Source organism: Columba livia, chromosome 11 (assembly GCF_036013475.1).
Source record: "Columba livia isolate bColLiv1 breed racing homer chromosome 11, bColLiv1.pat.W.v2, whole genome shotgun sequence".
Taxonomy (NCBI): domain Eukaryota; kingdom Metazoa; phylum Chordata; class Aves; order Columbiformes; family Columbidae; genus Columba; species Columba livia.
In genome coordinates this window covers 5212486-5229376 of record NC_088612.1, presented here as the reverse complement: position 1 = coordinate 5229376, position 16891 = coordinate 5212486, and the positions used below count along the sequence as shown (strand labels likewise).

Below are 16891 nucleotides of genomic sequence, written 5' to 3'. Positions count from 1 at the left end.
TATGTTGGCTATTTTTAAGAAATAATTTTCCAATTATTTCCACAATATTGTGAGTGGCACTCAGTTCTTCTCCTATTTATTTTCCCCCCGCCTTCTGTACGCTAGCATCGAGTCAGGTACAAACGGTTTCAGTGGAGATGCTTTAAAACTAGACTGAACAAAGCAGGAGGGAACTGAGCAAGGTGCTTGATGAATGCATTTATTCCGGAGTAATGATTTGATGGGGGGATGGAGGAAAGAAACATTCAAATTCCTAATGAATATAATTCAGTAGGAATCATTCGACCAGTGTGTTAGAGAAAAATGTGTTTGGTGGGAGTGTTTCTGCACTGACAGAACCCAGGAGGTATTTCTGTCCCTGGCTTTTGTAACTGCAAAAGGTGAAAATATAAAAAGAGAACCTGAGGGGAAAAAAAATTATATATATATATATATACATATGTATATACACACACACATATAATAAATATCTTTGTGTGTGTGTGTGTATAAATGCATATATATATATATGTATATATATATATAATTTTGTGAAATAAAATGGAAGCGTGGAAATCTGTGTCTACATGTGAACTCTTACAAAGGATCGATGCAAGCTTTTTCACCTTGCTATTTGATCAGCTAGTCAGAAACCACCCTTGACTCTCAGATTTTTTTTCTCCCCAAGATCACCTTTTCTGAGATGATTTTTCAGGTAATTTTTCAGGGTATGGCCTGGGTTCACTTATCCCGGAGCAGCTTCCCCAAAGGGAATTGAGACAGGGGCTGAGCAATTTGGCCTTTAGTTTCCAGGAGATAGGAACCATGGTTGAATTTTTGCTGGCGCTTATATTCTTCATTTTCTTCCCGTTGTCAGTCTGAACCTGTGGGTATTTGGAGGAGGTGTGGAGGCAGCCCCCTCCGTTAACAAGGGAGGTGGCAGTGAGGGATGGGGGACGGTGGTATGAGCATCCCCAGCCTGTGTGTGGGTAGGGGGCGAGGAGGCGGATAAAACCCCCTGATAAATTGTTGCTTGTGAAATACCCACTGCATTTAGAGATACCCTGGCAGTCCTCCATCAGATCTTTGCTTTTTGTATTTTTTTATATATTTTTTAAACACCACAGTGGAAGGAGGGTCCCCAAGGGTCCATCTTTGGGCCAGAGATGGATTTTTGGTACACACAGGTCCCTTTGTGTCTTAACCCTCTGCCCTGTTTGTGTAGCTGTTGGCTTCCTCTGGATCTTTTCCCCTGCACAGCCCAAACCCAGAAGGGAAGGTGCCTTTTTTGGCTGTGCAGGGTGAAGAGCCCAAGTCCTGGTGTTCTTGGTCCTTGCTGGTGGGTTTCTTTTCTGGGTGGGACTCTCCCGACAGTGATGGCTTGAAGCACAGGCCAGACGTGGGTGAGGTTTCTTGAGCTGGGCCGCGATGTCTTTGTTCTTCAGGCAGAGCTGGGGATGGGCAGAGGGAGCCAGAAACGGAAGAATCGGCATGTGCAGTTGGGGGATAAATGGAAAATATCATTCGTGGGTTTCACCATAGGGAAATCATGCCCTGGGACATCGCATGCTCCAACTCATTATTTCCCATCTTTTCCTAAAACTTGGCTGCCGGGCAGCGGGTTTGGCTCGCGGCATGGGGTGAAAGCGTTTTGTACCAGATACCCGGGGAAGCCAAACCTGCGTGGGCTTGGGCGTAGGTAGAGAAGGGGCTGTTCAGTCCCTGCATTTGAAGGAGCTGCCTCAGGAGCCAGGCCATGCGAGCCCTCCCGCTCGGTTATGGGTGAAATCCCATCAATGGGCATTTTTGCGGAATTGCCTGGCAATGGCAGTTTCGACACTTAAGGCCACGATCGGCCATTTCTTTTGTCTCTCTTGGCTCCCATCCCCTTCCTGCACCCTTGATGCAGGCAGATGGTGCCTCCCTTTACCTGCTGCTCTGCCCTGGCTTTGTCCCTGCCTCCAGAGAAGGGGCAGAGCTCAGGGGCTTGGAGTGTCCATCCCGCCTGTGGCTGCAGGTGGGGGTTGCTTGTGCATTGTGCCAGAAACATGATATTTGGTGTGTTGGTGGAGGGAAGGTGCTAATGTGGCATCTGTGCAGGCAGTGGGAGTTTCTCCCAGCTGCGAGCACTGTGGTGCTGATGCCTGGCATGGCGATGCACACCCTTCATGGTGTGGGTGCTGCTGGCGCTGCCGCATTGTGGCCCCTCAGTCTCCCTGAGCCTCCAGAAGTCCTCAGGGACCATGAGCATAAGATGGCTGTGTGGCCGCCCAGCGCTGGCTTCCCCGCCATGTGATGCTGGGAGTGGCCCTTTCCAGGTTGGGAATTTCAGTGTTTCACTGGTCACCTGGGGAAGGCGTTTGCCAAGAGGTCAGCTGCAAAAACATCGTCTCGGGCTGCTCATCCTCCATCCCTCTGAGCACACGTTTTCAGGACCAGAGCTTGTGCTGGTACGAGGCTGAGCCATCACGCTGCCTGCAGCTGGGCTCCCGACATCCTCCAAGAGTCAGAATGGGGCTCTGGCTTTCACGTTTTCAGGTGCCATCTAATATTTATTCAGGGGCTCAGGTTTGGTTAGGAGCGTTTGCCTTGAAAGCTTAGGAGTGGGGGTACAAAAAAGAAAATGGGGGAGAGCAAAAGAACACAATCTCCGGCAGTTAGCTGTCTCTTGGAAACTCCGCTTGCTGTTCCTATAGAGGCTTTCTCTTTTCCTTCACCCTGGTCTGGCCTTAAGTACCACTTTAAGTGGGCTTTGCTCATTCACATCCAGGCTCCTTAGAGCAATTGAGCCCGCAGGGGTTTGAAAAGAAGGGACAGTCCTTCAATGGCAGGACCTTGGGCCAGGCTAATTGGTTTTGGTTCAAGGGGATACTGGATTTGTGAAAAGCCCAAAGACATCTTTCCCACGCCAAATCCTGGCTTTTCAGAGGGGGAAGTGAGGGGTGCTGGGTGGGGATGGGAGCTGAAAGAAAGATGGTTTTAGTCGAGGAACCTTCGTAACAACCTGGACGCCCACTGGTCTTGGCAGGGATGGGTGCAGCGGGGGCTGTGCCCAGAGTGGCGCGGCGACAGGGGGACAGGGTCCCTTCTCCTTGGGGCAGGTGGATGGCAGTGGCTGGCTCCCAGTGGCACGCTGGCAGTGGTGGCCTGGTTTCATTAAAACCAGGCTTTTTCTGTGCATGCCAGACTCCCGTGGAGATGCTGGGAGCTAAGGAGGGATGGGACCTGGGTCCAGAAACCAAATAGCTTCTGTGTGTTCACGTGTGCGGCCATGGGGGGAATTTTCTGAGGTCTCTTGCATCTCATTTTGATTTGGGAATTTATTTATTTTTAAACATTGACTCTCTCTGGCACAGTTCCAGCAGTCCCACGACCTTTACTCTCCCTAATCCATAAAAATCACTTAATTATTCGGCTGAAAATCAAGGCTTGGAAACAAAGCCAGCTTATGGGACCATCATTTCTTGATATATTTCCTGAGAGGACATATTTCTGGGCACCTTCAGAGCAGTGCGCGCAGCTTGTTGGATATGAGATATCAAGGCATTATTTATTGAGGAAGTCTTCACACTCCCTCATCTGTTATAATTAACTGATGACATTTTTTCTTAGGTTCAAAATATGGTGAAAAAGTATAATTAGCACGAAGCTGAGGCACTGCATTAAAATGTCTCCTATAGTTAATGTAGGATAGTCGTGCTATTTATTATAGGAGGAGCTGGCTCTGACCTCTGTGTTGCCTAACACTTTTTATTGTAAAGATTCTTGAACTTTTTTTTCTTTTTGGGCACCTCTGACACTCCTATTGTTTGCTGTGGGCCCTTGAAATTCGTCCGGGGGAAGCTCTTCGGCTTGAGAAATGCCTATTATTTGTCCCTTAAATTCCTTTCAGGTTTAGCTGAATTATGAATTGTTCAGGATCACAATTTCCCTTCGGTTGCCTCTTGGAGCGGGGTGGGGGGGGGAATAAAATTTATTGTTTCCCTGGCATAATAATAACAGACCACGAGCAGGGTGAAACCTTGGACTCCCACCACTGTATTGCAGAGCTCTGGACCAGCTGGAAAAGGCAGGAGGACAGTTACGGCCAATTCCATGACCCCCTACCACCTCTGCCTCATATTCTTCCAGCATGGCCCCATCTCCTGGGAGAAAACTCCTCCGGGTCTTGGCACCGTGAGGAAAAATTGTCAGGGGGTGTATGCGCGTTGGCCTGGGCACTGCCAGCCCCAGCGGTCCCCTTCCCCGCCGGCCCCGGGAGAGCAGCCTTCTGCCGCTGCCAGATAACATTAGTCCTGTATTTCATAGTGGCAGAAATCCGTGCCGAGGCTCGGGGCTGGAAACCGCTCTGCCCGCGCAGGACGAAGGCAGGGATGGGTGCGGGGTGGAAGGAGGGGAATTTGTTACACTTGCCTACAATTGTTTTTTCTTTTTGCTTATATAAACAATCTATTATTTATTAGCTATAAATAATGCATTTTTTCTGTATGTTTAGAATGCACGTGATTTCTGTATATTAAAAATGTACATGGTTGAAGGCACCAAAGCGAGTGCTGGCAAGTCGGAGGGTACCCGGTTTCAGTTTGACCATAAGACGTTAATTCAGCCTCTCTCTGCCCTTACGAGGCTGTAACGACACGGTCACAGCCTATTTTTATCTCACTCTTTCCCTGGACAGGGTGGCTGCACAGCGAGATGGAATTAAGGTTGCACGGACAGCCATAAATTGGACACTTCCTAACTTTGAAGTGCTTGACCACGCAATCTAAACGAGGGCTCTTCAGGGCAGTATTTCTGCATGTGGCATTAAGTGCGTTGGTCAGGGACAGCAAATACAGGGGTAGACAAGCTGTAGAGCAGAAAAGACCTATCGGACTATTGAAAGCACTCGTTTGAATAGATGGGAGAGTCAACAGAGCCTACACTTGATCTGAGCTAAATGGCCAAGAAGATGTCTCCAAGCTGAGAGGGGGAAGCCTTTGTTCTTTCAGCCCCAGCCTTGATGTTTTCTTTGCCTTTGGTTTTGCCTCATTCACTCCAAGGGAGGTTTGGGCTCCTGCTCTCGAGGAACCTTCAGCTTACATCATGAATTTGTGTGCTTGTGAAAGCGAGGGTGTCCCTAGGAATGCGCACACACACACACACATATTGCTGTCATTGTCCCAGCAGATCTGTGCTGCCAGGTCACAGATACCTGCTGCTTGGCATCCTTGCCTTGCCTTAGACACTCCTGCTTCCAGTGTCACCAGCGGGAGCTGTTGCATGTGTTGGAGGGAGAGACCTTTGTGTATTACATAGGAGATCTAATCTCTTTTTTTTAACTGCTGGAAAAATTACTTTGGGGTGATTATATGCAACGCAGATTTATCTTTGCTTTCTTTGCTTGATGTTTTTTTCTTTGTTTACTGCGGGGTTTCTCCATTATGCCTTGCAATAAGACATTCGGCTGTTTCTGCTTTCTAGCAGAGTGGACTCTGGTTGAGCAAATTTGGGGAAGCAAGCAGTCTTTTGTTTTACTTTCCTGGCTATAATGCAGTCATGGATGCTTGCATGTACCTTGTGCTGATACTAAAGCATTTTCTTCCAGCCAACAGTGTATTTGCCCTGGATTATAATTATTTTCCCTTGTGTTTTTGCTTTGTGGACTCCTGGAACCTGATACTTGCTTGGGGCTCTTACTGCTCAGCACAGGTGTCTAAGTGTCCTATGTTTGGGTTTCCATCATGTGGGGATGGGCTTGTGTTTCACCAGCATCTTTTTCATAACTTTCCCCCTCTCTCCTGCATCTCAGTTCAGCAAAGGGCCTGTCTATCTGGATGCAGGCAATAAACGTCTGTTCTCACCCTGACTTCTGTTAATGAGATAGAGACAGGTAAGCATCACACATACCAACTTCCCTGCTCTCAGCAACATCAAGGAAACGATGACAAGCTATTAATGGAAAGTGATGGTCTGGGCGCTAATTAGTGCTTCCTTTTCAACTTTTACCTACATGTCTGCCGAGATGCCCATCCCAGCTTCTCCCCTCTCCTTGCATCCCTTTGTTTCCAGCGTGTTCCTTGTTCTCCGCGCACATCCCATGTTGAAGAGGCGTCTCTCTCTTTTTCTTTTTTTTTTTAATTTTCTCCTACCAATCACTTTCTGCATCTCCTCATTCCCTTTTTGTGCCCTTTTCCCCTGGGTAATTGCCACCTGCACCCTCATTCTCCTGTGGTTGCCCCCACCAAAGAATAAGCACAATATTGTAGCGGGATCCGAAAGATTGTGGATGGAGCACATGAAGTCAGTCAGGAGTTTCTCATCTTCATCACTGGGTAGCAATATTCACTTGTGGCACCAGTGCATGGGGTCAGATTTCCCCAGGGATGTGGGGTCAAAGATCTGTCCCCTCTTCCCGCAGGTAACGCTGTAGAGAGGCTCCCAGCAGCTCACAGGTCTTGGTCATGGAGCAGTTAGTATTTAAAGCAGATCCTCTGGTGATGCCCAGAGACCAAGTAGGACGGGTCTCTGTGGTGTGAACCTGCAGGAGATGACATGTCCTGCCTCTGAGAGCTTGCGGTCTAAACCCTAAATTATTTTGCTCTCCACCAGACCCTATTAATGGATGTTTTTCCTGATCCACCCCAATTTCTGCTGCTGCAGCAACATGATGCCCAGCTTGGTGCCCGGTCTGTCCCATTTCTTCTACTTCTGGCCCCTGGTCTCTGCCTCTTCCCCAAGGACCCTAATTGTCCCCTCCTCACTTTTTTTGCACAGGCTGTGGGTTTCTTGCTGCCAGGCTTGTGTCCCAAGGAGCTTCCTAATCTGCCCCTGTCATTCCCAGTCACAGGCTCCACACACACACCGTAGCTTTATGGGAAATGCTTGCAGGGCAGTGGGAAAGAGGCAGCCATGGTTTGCACATTAGCTAATTAATTTTCATGACTGAACGATGCTGCCTGGTCTCTTGTTTATACTCCTCGCCGCTCCCCTTCTCCCCCCTCCTCGCTGACACACACACAAGACGACACATCTCGTACGAACGTCAGCATCCTTCCACAGCCTTGAGACGCGAGCGGTTATTCTGTTGGCTTGTCAAACGCGGGTTTCCCTGCTTCATGGTACACAGGGGCCCCCTGTTTCACATTTGCTGATTCTTATTAGACCCAGCGCGCCAGGGCCTTGTCTCTCCCCGCAAAGCAACACGCCGCATCCCATCCATAAATCCAAGCCTGGAACAAAGCCTCCTCTACCCTGCCCCATATTTCTACCCAGCCTGCCCGCTTTCCCCGCGCTCTCTCTCTCCCCCTCTCCTGTGCTGAAGGTTTCCTAGTGCCAGGGAGATATGATAATTCTTGTGAAGAGAGCATGAAATGCCTCTGCTCTTTGTGTCTGTTTAATTCAATGAGAATCCCAGCCCCAGATGTCATGAATGGTGGGCTTTGTGCTGGCCCTTCCTAAGCCCTAACCGCCAGCCCTGCTCTCTGTCTTTCTTGTTTCCCACCATTGGATACTGATTAACAAACTAAATTATTTTTCCTCCCTAATGATGTTTTCCCACTTTGCCCACCAGGCTGGAAGAAGCCACGGGGAGGAAAGAGTTTGTGCAAAGGATGAGATAGCCAGGGAGAAAATTAAAGAGACAGTGTTGCTCTCCCGGCTCTGGCAACTCAGGTCCGCTCGGCTTTATTTCCTTATTAGAGAACAGGGTCGTGTCTGGCTGTATTTTACGTGGCTGGGTGTATTTCAGTAGAGGGGACGGGCTTGAAAGCATCCGCACAAGGTATGCTCTGAAGCGTGCCAAGGTCCGTAACTCACTTTCAATTGTGTGTGTGAGTTTGCACAGTCCCAAATCTAAAGTCTTTTCCAGCCGTGAGTGACATTTGGTAATTACGTGACATCCGTCCATGCATATGGGAACCTCATTCTAATTGAGACAAATTCTCTTTTCCTTAATTAGACATGACTGGGAGTTCACGGAGTGGGATGCCTTGGGAAGGGCTGGGACGTCTTCACCTGAGCAAGGAGAGGTGAGTCCCTGGGAGTCTTGCTGAAGGATCGAGTCCAACTCGTGCATGGGAGACCAGCTCTTTTACCTGATCCCTCCCTCCTGTGGCCAAATTTCCCAGCCAGGCTTTTGAAACGGGGCCAGTCGTTAGCTGCTGCTAGCGAAGGCAAGCAGCGATAATCCAGGGAGCCTGGATGGAGCTGGAGGCAGGTAGCCAAGGCAGGACGGTGCAAAGCCACCTGCTTCCCGGAGCCCAGCAGTGTCTCATTGCTGGGCACCAATGAAGCTGTGGCCAGCAAAACCCTCCTGGAGCAGGGACAGAGGATGGGTGTCAACCTTGCAAGTAGAAAAGGCGGTAGGGAGAGAGAGAGCCTTTCAACAACAGCCTCAGGATCAGAGTCGTGCAGCTGGGAGCCATTGAGAGTGGGGTTGTTTTGGTGTTTTGGGATTTTTTTTTTGGTTTTAGTGGGGGCTCCTCTCAGCTGGGGCACAGGCAGGGGCAGGTCTGATGGAGAGGGCACAGCAGAGAGCAGGGTGTGTATGGGGAGGCTCGACAGCGGAGCAGTGCCCAGACCTGTACTCATCACGCATTGTGAGCACTCCGATCAGGGGGGCACAGAGCCCTGCATGTCCCTGGGCAGGGGGGGCTTGTGCAGGCTTGGCTTGTGCAGGCTCAGCCTGTGGAGCAGCTGCTCCCCTTGGAGCCACATCAGTGCTGCAGTACCCAGCCATGGTTCCTGTTTTCCTCAGTTTAGACTAGAAGAGGGAATAAACTGAGAAAAGGGTGTTGCTCGTCTGCACCCACAAAGCCTCTGTGAGCACATCCACTGCATCCAACAAAGTACCGCCTTGCGTACGGCCTTTGCTTCTCGCTGCAGTCACATCTGACCCTTATTACTTCTGCAAGGTAGAACAAGGCAGGAAAAATGGCTGTGCAGTGAGTTTCTTCATGCGCCAGGATTTATTAAGAACAATAGGGGAAATCAATCCATCTATGTAGAATACATCGCAGGCTGCAATGGGATAAAGCATTTATTCCGCTCTTGAAGGGTAGAGCTATAACTCACAGGAGGCAAAACCCTTAGTGCTCTGGAGTCCCTTCCCTTCATGTGTGCAAAGAAATGCTTTAGCCCATGGCAACCTACCAGCTATTGAATTTGTGTGGAGAATCTGCTGTCTTTCCCCTCCGCCGGCCCCTTTTTGGAAGGCGAGTCACTCATTAAAACACACCTCTGGAAAAATGAAGGGGCTGTCTGTTCGAAGGCATCCCTGCATCTCAGTTTTACGTGAAACAGAAAGAGAATAGAAATGTCTCAGTGATGTAAAAGCAACCCCCCACCAATTTTGAACAGGCAGATTGTGCTTAAACCGATGCAGGGTTTGTTGCAACTTTCTGCTGATGCCCAAGGACCAGGCGTTGCAATTAGAGCAGAGAGGGACGGGTTGGGGTGTCATGACAAGGCACGATGCTGTGCAGGAAGATCTGTGTTCTGTGGCTGAACATCTCCAACGCTGACTCGATATGTGTGTGTGCGTGTGTATATAAGTACTACCCTGTGCCTGGCTCTCTGCTTGCAGTAGAAGGCATGCAGGGCAAAGACTGGAGCAGTAGTTAGCAGGGGCAAAAGGTGACTGGGATTTGTTATAATCTTTCTGGGTGTGAGACTGTGTGAAAGCTGGGGGGGGCACTAATAGTGAAATGGCATTTTCACTAAGCCTATTTTCACTGGGTCTAATCTGTGTTGTGGGAAGAGGATCTCTTCGATAAGGCAGACCTGGTGAGGCTGGGGAGCTGTTTGGAGGGGGTCTGGAGAGCCAAGGAGCATGGGCAAGGGGAAGCGTAGCAATTGAGCAGACACGTCAGACGGCCTTCCTCAGCAGAGAAGACTTGGTAGGTAGCGTGCTGTTGGGCAGATGGGGTTAATTCTTACACCCAAATCAAAAGGCGACTGAGGGGGGGAATGTTTTATTAATGAAAGCAGCCCTTTGTGAGTATTCCTCCTGAGGCACGTTCCCTCCACCCGCTGCCTTCCCCCCTGGCTGCTGTCTGGCCCCACGTCTTGCTCGGTACCTGCTCAGCTGCCACTCACCCACTGATAGATTTCATCAAGAAACGTCTCTGTATGTCTGAGTCCCGGACCTGGGTGAGCGGGATGGGCGGAGGAAGAGGAGGAGGAGGGACGGGTGCTTGGCTGTGCTGGAGAGAGGGGCACACCTTAGGCAGGCAGAGCTCGAGCTGTCACAAGCAGCATCAATTGCTGCGGCGGTGCTGTGGGCTTCACCTCTTGCTGGCACCAAAGAGTCAGAGAAACTGTGGTTTGCAGAGCACAAGGTAAAATGCAAGTTGAAAGCGGGCTCCTCAGTGGGCTGGGGATGAAGGGGGCAGCTGGAGACTGGGTTGGGGAGGCTGGGAGTGCCTCACCCACCATGCAGCCCCCTTCCCATCCTACTGCCTCGCTGCCTGCCAAGGAACAGGCTCCCGAGAGGAGGAGCAGATTTCTGTGCACCAGAAAGCAGCCTCTCCCAATCTTTCTTACCTGCTGCCTTCCCGTGCCCGTGTGCTCGGGGAGCCCTGGGCAGCTCATTGTGCCAAAGGACGGGGCCATGGGAGTGGCAAGGGCTGCGCGTGGAGATTGTTTCTGTCGCTTTGTTAACAATAAAACAAAAGCTGGTTTATGACAATTGATTTAGAAGGAGGAGGAAGCGGCGCTCAATTCCCAGAGCGCCTTTTAGTGAGGCTCTGCGCGCGCATGTCGTACGCGTGTCAGAACAGAGCACCCAAGGAAGGCCGGGTCGGGAAACTTCGCGTGGAAGCGGGGAAAAGACCCCGGTGCATGGCTGCTTCCCTCAGGGAACCCCCGCAGGGCTAATGTTTGATCTGAAGCTTGGTTGTACTCCTCTGAAACCTTAGGATGTCAGGAGCTCTAAGGGAGCCTGGGACAGAAGAGGATGCTATTTGCATTTTCCTATGAATGCATCTGTTTGTATAAATATGGTGTCTCTGTGCATACACACACTTCCCTATGCATGCATTTGTTTGAAGAGCAACACGCTGTCCCCACGGTGTTCTCCACTCAGGGCCAGAACTGGTTAGTCTGGAATTCAGAATCTTTCAGGAGGAGCCGTAACTCTGCTCCCTGCTTCAAATCTAGTGATGGCTACGGACATAGGAGTCCCGAGATGTTTCACCGCGCGATAACGGGGTTTCATTGTGGAGGATAAAGGCTCCCCCTTTCAAATTTGCACAGACATCAAAAGAGTCTGGAAGGTTCAAACAGATCACAACGTAATCAAAATGCCAAGCCACCGTCTGCTTCTGCCTTTGGGTTGACAAGCAGGATTAGCACCCAAGGGAAGCAGGGTGTAATAGTGTTTCACGGGCACTGCGAACAGCCCTGAAGTGTGCAGAGTACAGAAAGGTTAGCCGAAGGGCAGGTCTGGCTACAGACGTGCAGTCGGGGGGCGGATTTTAAAGCAAGGAATTTTACGTGTACAACCTCAGTGGATATTTACTTTAGCAGAAGGCAGGACTCTCCTGTATACCGGTTATGTCATGCTGGAAGCAGTTTAAGCTAAACTGGAGAAAGCCAGATTAAGAGTGGAGATGTGCACTGGCGTGGTGAGGAGCAGTAGCAGTTGACCTATAGTGCTGTCATTATAATGGTGTGGTTTTCTGTGTAGACAACCCCAGAGCAGAGCAGCTAGCCTGCCATCCCTTATGTTTCACTGTCTAACTGAGATGTATAACACAGCCCTGTCTGCGTATGATTACAATCACCCTCGTCCTCTGGTTCTCCACAGAGTACTGGAGCAGATGCCGAATATTCTATGTGCATCGTCTGCCTATTGCATCATGTGAAATAGCCCTGTCGTGGCTAAAGACACCTGAAATGCTTCCCAAATATTGCTTTAATGACAGCAATTGCTGTAGCAACCCTATCGACAGCCCAGGACCAGAGATGGGGGTTCCTCAGTTGGTGTTTGGTACTGCTCATTTGAAGAACTAAACGATGCTGATGTTTCCACTGTAAAGTTCCTGTGCAGTGGGAAATACAGATGTAGCTTTGTCCATGTTGTCTGGATAACTCTGCCTTTTCCTTTTCTAACTGATCTTGTTTAAATTTGTGTTAAACTAAGATTTAAGAAGCTTGCATCTTCTTTACTGCTGTCTCTGCAGTTTTGCTTTGGGATTTATTTTGTTTCAGTCAGGGGAAAGGCAGAATTTGCCCATAGTTCGCTCTCTGACAGCCGGGCAGGTGACATTTTCCCTCATAGCTCTCGAACTGCCAACCTATATTGCTTCAGTCTGTGTCTTTCAGGGTCAGACCCCAGTCAGGATGCCAGCCTAGTGCCTGGCAGCTTACGGGACTCACTGGGGCACATTCAGGCAGCTATACCCCAAAAGTGGCCACCTGTGTGTGGCTAACCCTGTCTTTGCTCCTGCACCGCTCTCATCTGAGGGGGAAGCCATGGCGAGGGCGCAGCCGCCTCCATGGCCATGAGCAGGCCCCGGGCAATGTGCGCTGCCTCATGAAAGAGAAGCATATTGTGATTTTTCCAGTCAGGAAGGCTGGGGTAAAAACTGTGGGAACACTGCATGCCCAGCACCTTGGCACCGTGAGCAGGGCTCGCGCTAAGATGGCCGCTCGCCAGGCGTCGGGAGCACACTCCGGCCCACCATGGTGACTCCCAGAGCTCCCCTTGCCCCGCGGATCTGTGTGATGGCTGCTGCTGCTCCCAGCCGCCGGGTGCCAGCCGCCTCAAGAGCTTGCCAGGGCAGACCAGCCCTGGGCTTGAGGCAGCATGGGCCCCGGCGGCCATTTTGCAGGAGGCGAGTGCCGCCTGTAAGATGGCCGCATGGGCATGAGGTGGGGTGCAGCGCTGCCTCGTCCTCGCCATGCTGCCTCCCTCACGCCGTCCCCTCCTTATCTTGCTAATTACCGATGAAGGCAGAACAATAACGGGAGCTGGCATGTCCCAGTTCTTTCTCTGCCACCTCCTTCCTCGGGCGGAAAATCTGTGCGCACACCTCCCCCCCCGCCCGCCAGCCCCTCTGTGATATTAATTGAATTAACATACTTCCTAATTTGCCCTGTGTTTTCCCCGCACCGGCTCCCAGCCGCCTCGTCATGGCTTCTCCAACAGGTGGGGAAGGAACGAGCGCATTCGTCCCCTCTGCTCGTTTGGTTGTATGCGAAAAATCCTTAATGACATCTAAAAGGGATGGCGGGACAATAGCCCACGCAGGGTTTGGCAGGAGATGCGCGATATTTACCCCACCAGCCCATCCTCGCTGCTGCTTTGCCGGTGGATTGCAACGGCCACCGTCCCCATGTTCCTCCATTTATTTATTTTGCCAGTGGCGGGGGGGACGCGTTGGCACGCGGCTGCTTTGTGCGCCTTGCTTCACCTATGAAAAGGACACATTAAGGTGTTTCCATAAACCCCTGGATGACAAAGAAAGCGCTTTTTTCTTCGGCTCGTAGGCAACAATGACAGAAGCCTTTAAAACCATGATTTCCCGCGCCCCCCCCGCAACGATTGCAGAAGGCTTCCCCTAAAAGGAACTTAAATACATATCATTAAATCTAAAGCGCTGAGCTCCGCTCCTGCTAACTATGCCATGCTTTTTGTTTCTGATGGTATTTGTCCGTTGCAGAGAGCAAGTCGGGGATATGGAGCCTCCCCCGCCCTCCTCCCTTTGTTTAAGTGACAAAATGTTTCTATGTTCTTATTTAGAAAATAAACCTTTGTGGGTTTTTCAGCTTCTTTTTTTTTTTCATTTATTGTGGTGTGAAATCCAAACTCCCCTTCATCCTAGTTCTTGGGAATCCATGTTCCTCATGATCAATTTTCCCTCTTTTATCTAAAAACACAACGTTATTTTATAGCATTGCTCTGAAAATGCAGCAGTAATATTTTGAATTTGAGTATTTGGAGCTTCAGGATATTGCAATATTTTTTTTTATAAGCGATGAATGAAAAGCAATGATTTAAGTGTGTAATGCACAATACAGATGCCATGCATTGTAAATACATTTCAGGGGCATAAAATCCAACACAGAGAGCCGGTGTTCCACGAAAGCTGGGAGTCCAAAAATAACTGTAAAAATGAATTGTCTGTCGGGACAAATGTCTCAGATCCCAGTGAATATTCGCAGGGTTACAGTATACAACTGGGTTACTTATTGGCATAAATATCTCATTTTAAAATGCCGATGATAAACTGAAAAAGAGGTGAAGGAGATATTTGACTGATTACTGGATGCCATGGTTTCCCCACATTTAATTTCATACTTACATGCTATTTACTTATCCCATGTTTATGGGTATGTGCTTTAGCTTCGTATAAATCTCTCCTGTCTGTCTGTCTCGCTGCATTCTTTTCTCTTCTGCCATCCCATCTGCTTCTCATGGTCCTTCTCCTGAAACCACATCACAGGATCTGATGGGGATAATGGGAATCTGCCTCTGGTCTCTATCATAAACATGCCAACGTGGGCTATTGTGTCGGGAGCCGGCGGTCACCAGATGGTGCTTGGTTGCCCAGGGTCTGTGTCGCTGGCTTTGGTCTCTCAGTAAACCAACAGCTCCTTTAGCATTGTGTTTTCCCCCAAGATCTACCTGTGCTGGCTGAGGAAGATGCGAGGACCTTGGGTTCTGTACCCCAAGGGATGAAATGCTTTTGGGTGCTTTGCAGCCTCAGCCGTGCAGCAATGAGCTGCCCTTGCAAAGCTGAGGTTTGTTAATCCCTGTGCTCAGCCGCGCTCACCCCGTCCGTGTTCCTGGGTAGGAAAATCAGTGTGTTAGTTTGTGCAGGACTGGATGCTGCGTTCATGTGAAAGGCGATCCATGCCAGCTTCAGCAGACATCTCCTTGCTGCCTTTGTGTACTGGGCTTGGGAAGACAGGGCAGAGATATCTCTGTGTCTGTGGGTGCAGATGAAATCAAGGTATCTCCTCTTGCCTGAGCTCCCAAACAGCTCTTGAGCGTCTCCAAAAAGGACTTGTCTGTGCAGGTAGTGCTGTGAGACTGAGGTATGGGGCTTTCCCCATCAAAAAATATCCTCCAGCTAGGAGAGACCCAGGGGCGAATCCTACTCTTTATTCAGTGCCTGTAATGTGCTCAGGAGGTCCTGGACATTGTTGCACATGTGAGCTGCAGAGTGGGGATTAATGCAAAAATAAAGAAAATAAAAACACTGAGAGCAATGGCTCTTCCTGAACGCAGACAGATGGAGAGACCCTGGCATAATTACATTTAGTGAAGGGCTGCCATGAATGAAACCAATTAAAGGAGAAGCAACGCTTGTATGAGAGAGTGAGAGAGGAAGACAACCACCTCTCTGGGTCTTCTCGGGCATCCACCTTCTGTGGTGGGTGAGTCATGGACCGTCCCCAAGCCACGGGTGAGCTTGTGTCTGCACCTGCCTCCTGGCTTAGGGGGACTTTGTTTATCTGCCAGGGTGAAAAAAGAAGGAAACGGGAAACATAGGGCACTGGCGGGGCCAGCACGGAGCTGGCTTGCAGCCAGCCCCAGCCTCACCGTCTCCATTGTCTCATGGCTTTAATGCGTGCCTAGAAATCCAGTATTTAGGATTCAGGTTACCATTGTAAAGCAGAAAGGTCGTGCTCAGCGCCGCTTGGCGTAGATTCCTCCGGCAGCTCTTTTGCCTGCGTGCCCCACGTTGGGACAGTGTTGGCAGAAGGTCTGGGGCTGGGAGGCTGCAAGGAGCACGGCTTTGCTCTGGCATGGCATCCATCTCACGAACAGCAGCGCTGGCTTAGGATTTAGGGAGAGCAGCGGGAGGTGTCCAGAGAGCCATGGAGAGAAGAAGGTGTCAGGCCAGGTTTGCGTAAACTGAGCTGCCACGGCTGAGCACGCCTTGCTGACAGGCTTGGCAGAAAATCTTGCAAGGCAGGAGCAATGTGTCTTTTCTTCTGGCTCTCACGCAGACAAATTCGATGGGAGCTTCACAAGTAGCTGCGGCTGGTGACCAAGGCTGCGAGAGGCTTTTGGGGCTGTTCCTCCTGATTTAATACATAGTCCCAGAAATGGCCATTTTCCAGCTTTCTTCCCCTCTTCTACTATCCTGCTCTCAAGGGCTGGTGCCTTTTGGGTAGAAGAGCAGCTGGGAAGGCTGGGCCAAAAGGATTCACAGGGGTTTGAGTACAAAGCTTGGGATTTGGAGTGTCTGTTGCAAACCCACAGCAACTGTAATCAAGGGGTGTTTGAAAGTCTCAATCCTCACTTAAAAGTAATAAAATTATGCTAACAAGAAATGGATGTAGGGACGTCATCATTGCAGGGAAAACTCTGGAAACAAGACCTCACAGGGCTTAGGCATTTCCAGTCTGAAAAAAATCCCTCCAAATACTTGATTTTTGGAGCCAGGCTTAGCAATTTTGGAGATTCAAACTCCAAAACGAATGAAGGAGACTCTGACAACTCAAAGTATCATGGGTTACACTGGGTTGGATTTTGGTTGGCTTGGGTCTCGTTTAAGCCAGTGGACGTACTGATGATTCTTAGGAGTGGTCCCAGCCACTGTCATGTGGCCCTGGGCACAGAGAAACTTGGAAGAGAAGTTCTGTGGTGTGTGCTTTGGCCTCTGGAAGGTAATAATTGATGATGTTGGTCCCTGGCACCCGATTTGGTAAGAGACCAAGTGCCGGTGGACATGTACAGGTTTGTCTCACTCTGGGGACAGCTTTCGAAACAGCATTTGACTTCCCCGCTGCCAGGACTAAGGAAAACAATTACTTTTAAAATTTATTGGGTCTTTAACTGAAAGGTCGTGTACTGTTTGCAGCACTGTTGGACGCTTTGCCTAGGAGCCAGAGGAGGAGATGCTGACTCTGTGCTGTCTCATGGGACCAGGCAGCTTCTCCACGGGCTGCTACAGACATGTCCCAAGTTGCCACT

General features: G+C 50.0%; 1 long non-coding RNA gene across 1 annotated transcript in view; it reads left to right on the top strand.

Annotated features, from left to right (window-relative positions):
- Positions 1 to 16891, top strand: part of LOC110359906 (uncharacterized) — a 34400-nt gene that overhangs the window by 2036 nt on the left and 15473 nt on the right. The window contains exon 2 of the long non-coding RNA XR_010475346.1: positions 7919 to 7988. This is a non-coding gene — a long non-coding RNA (uncharacterized LOC110359906). The remainder of the gene's footprint in view (positions 1 to 7918; positions 7989 to 16891) is intronic.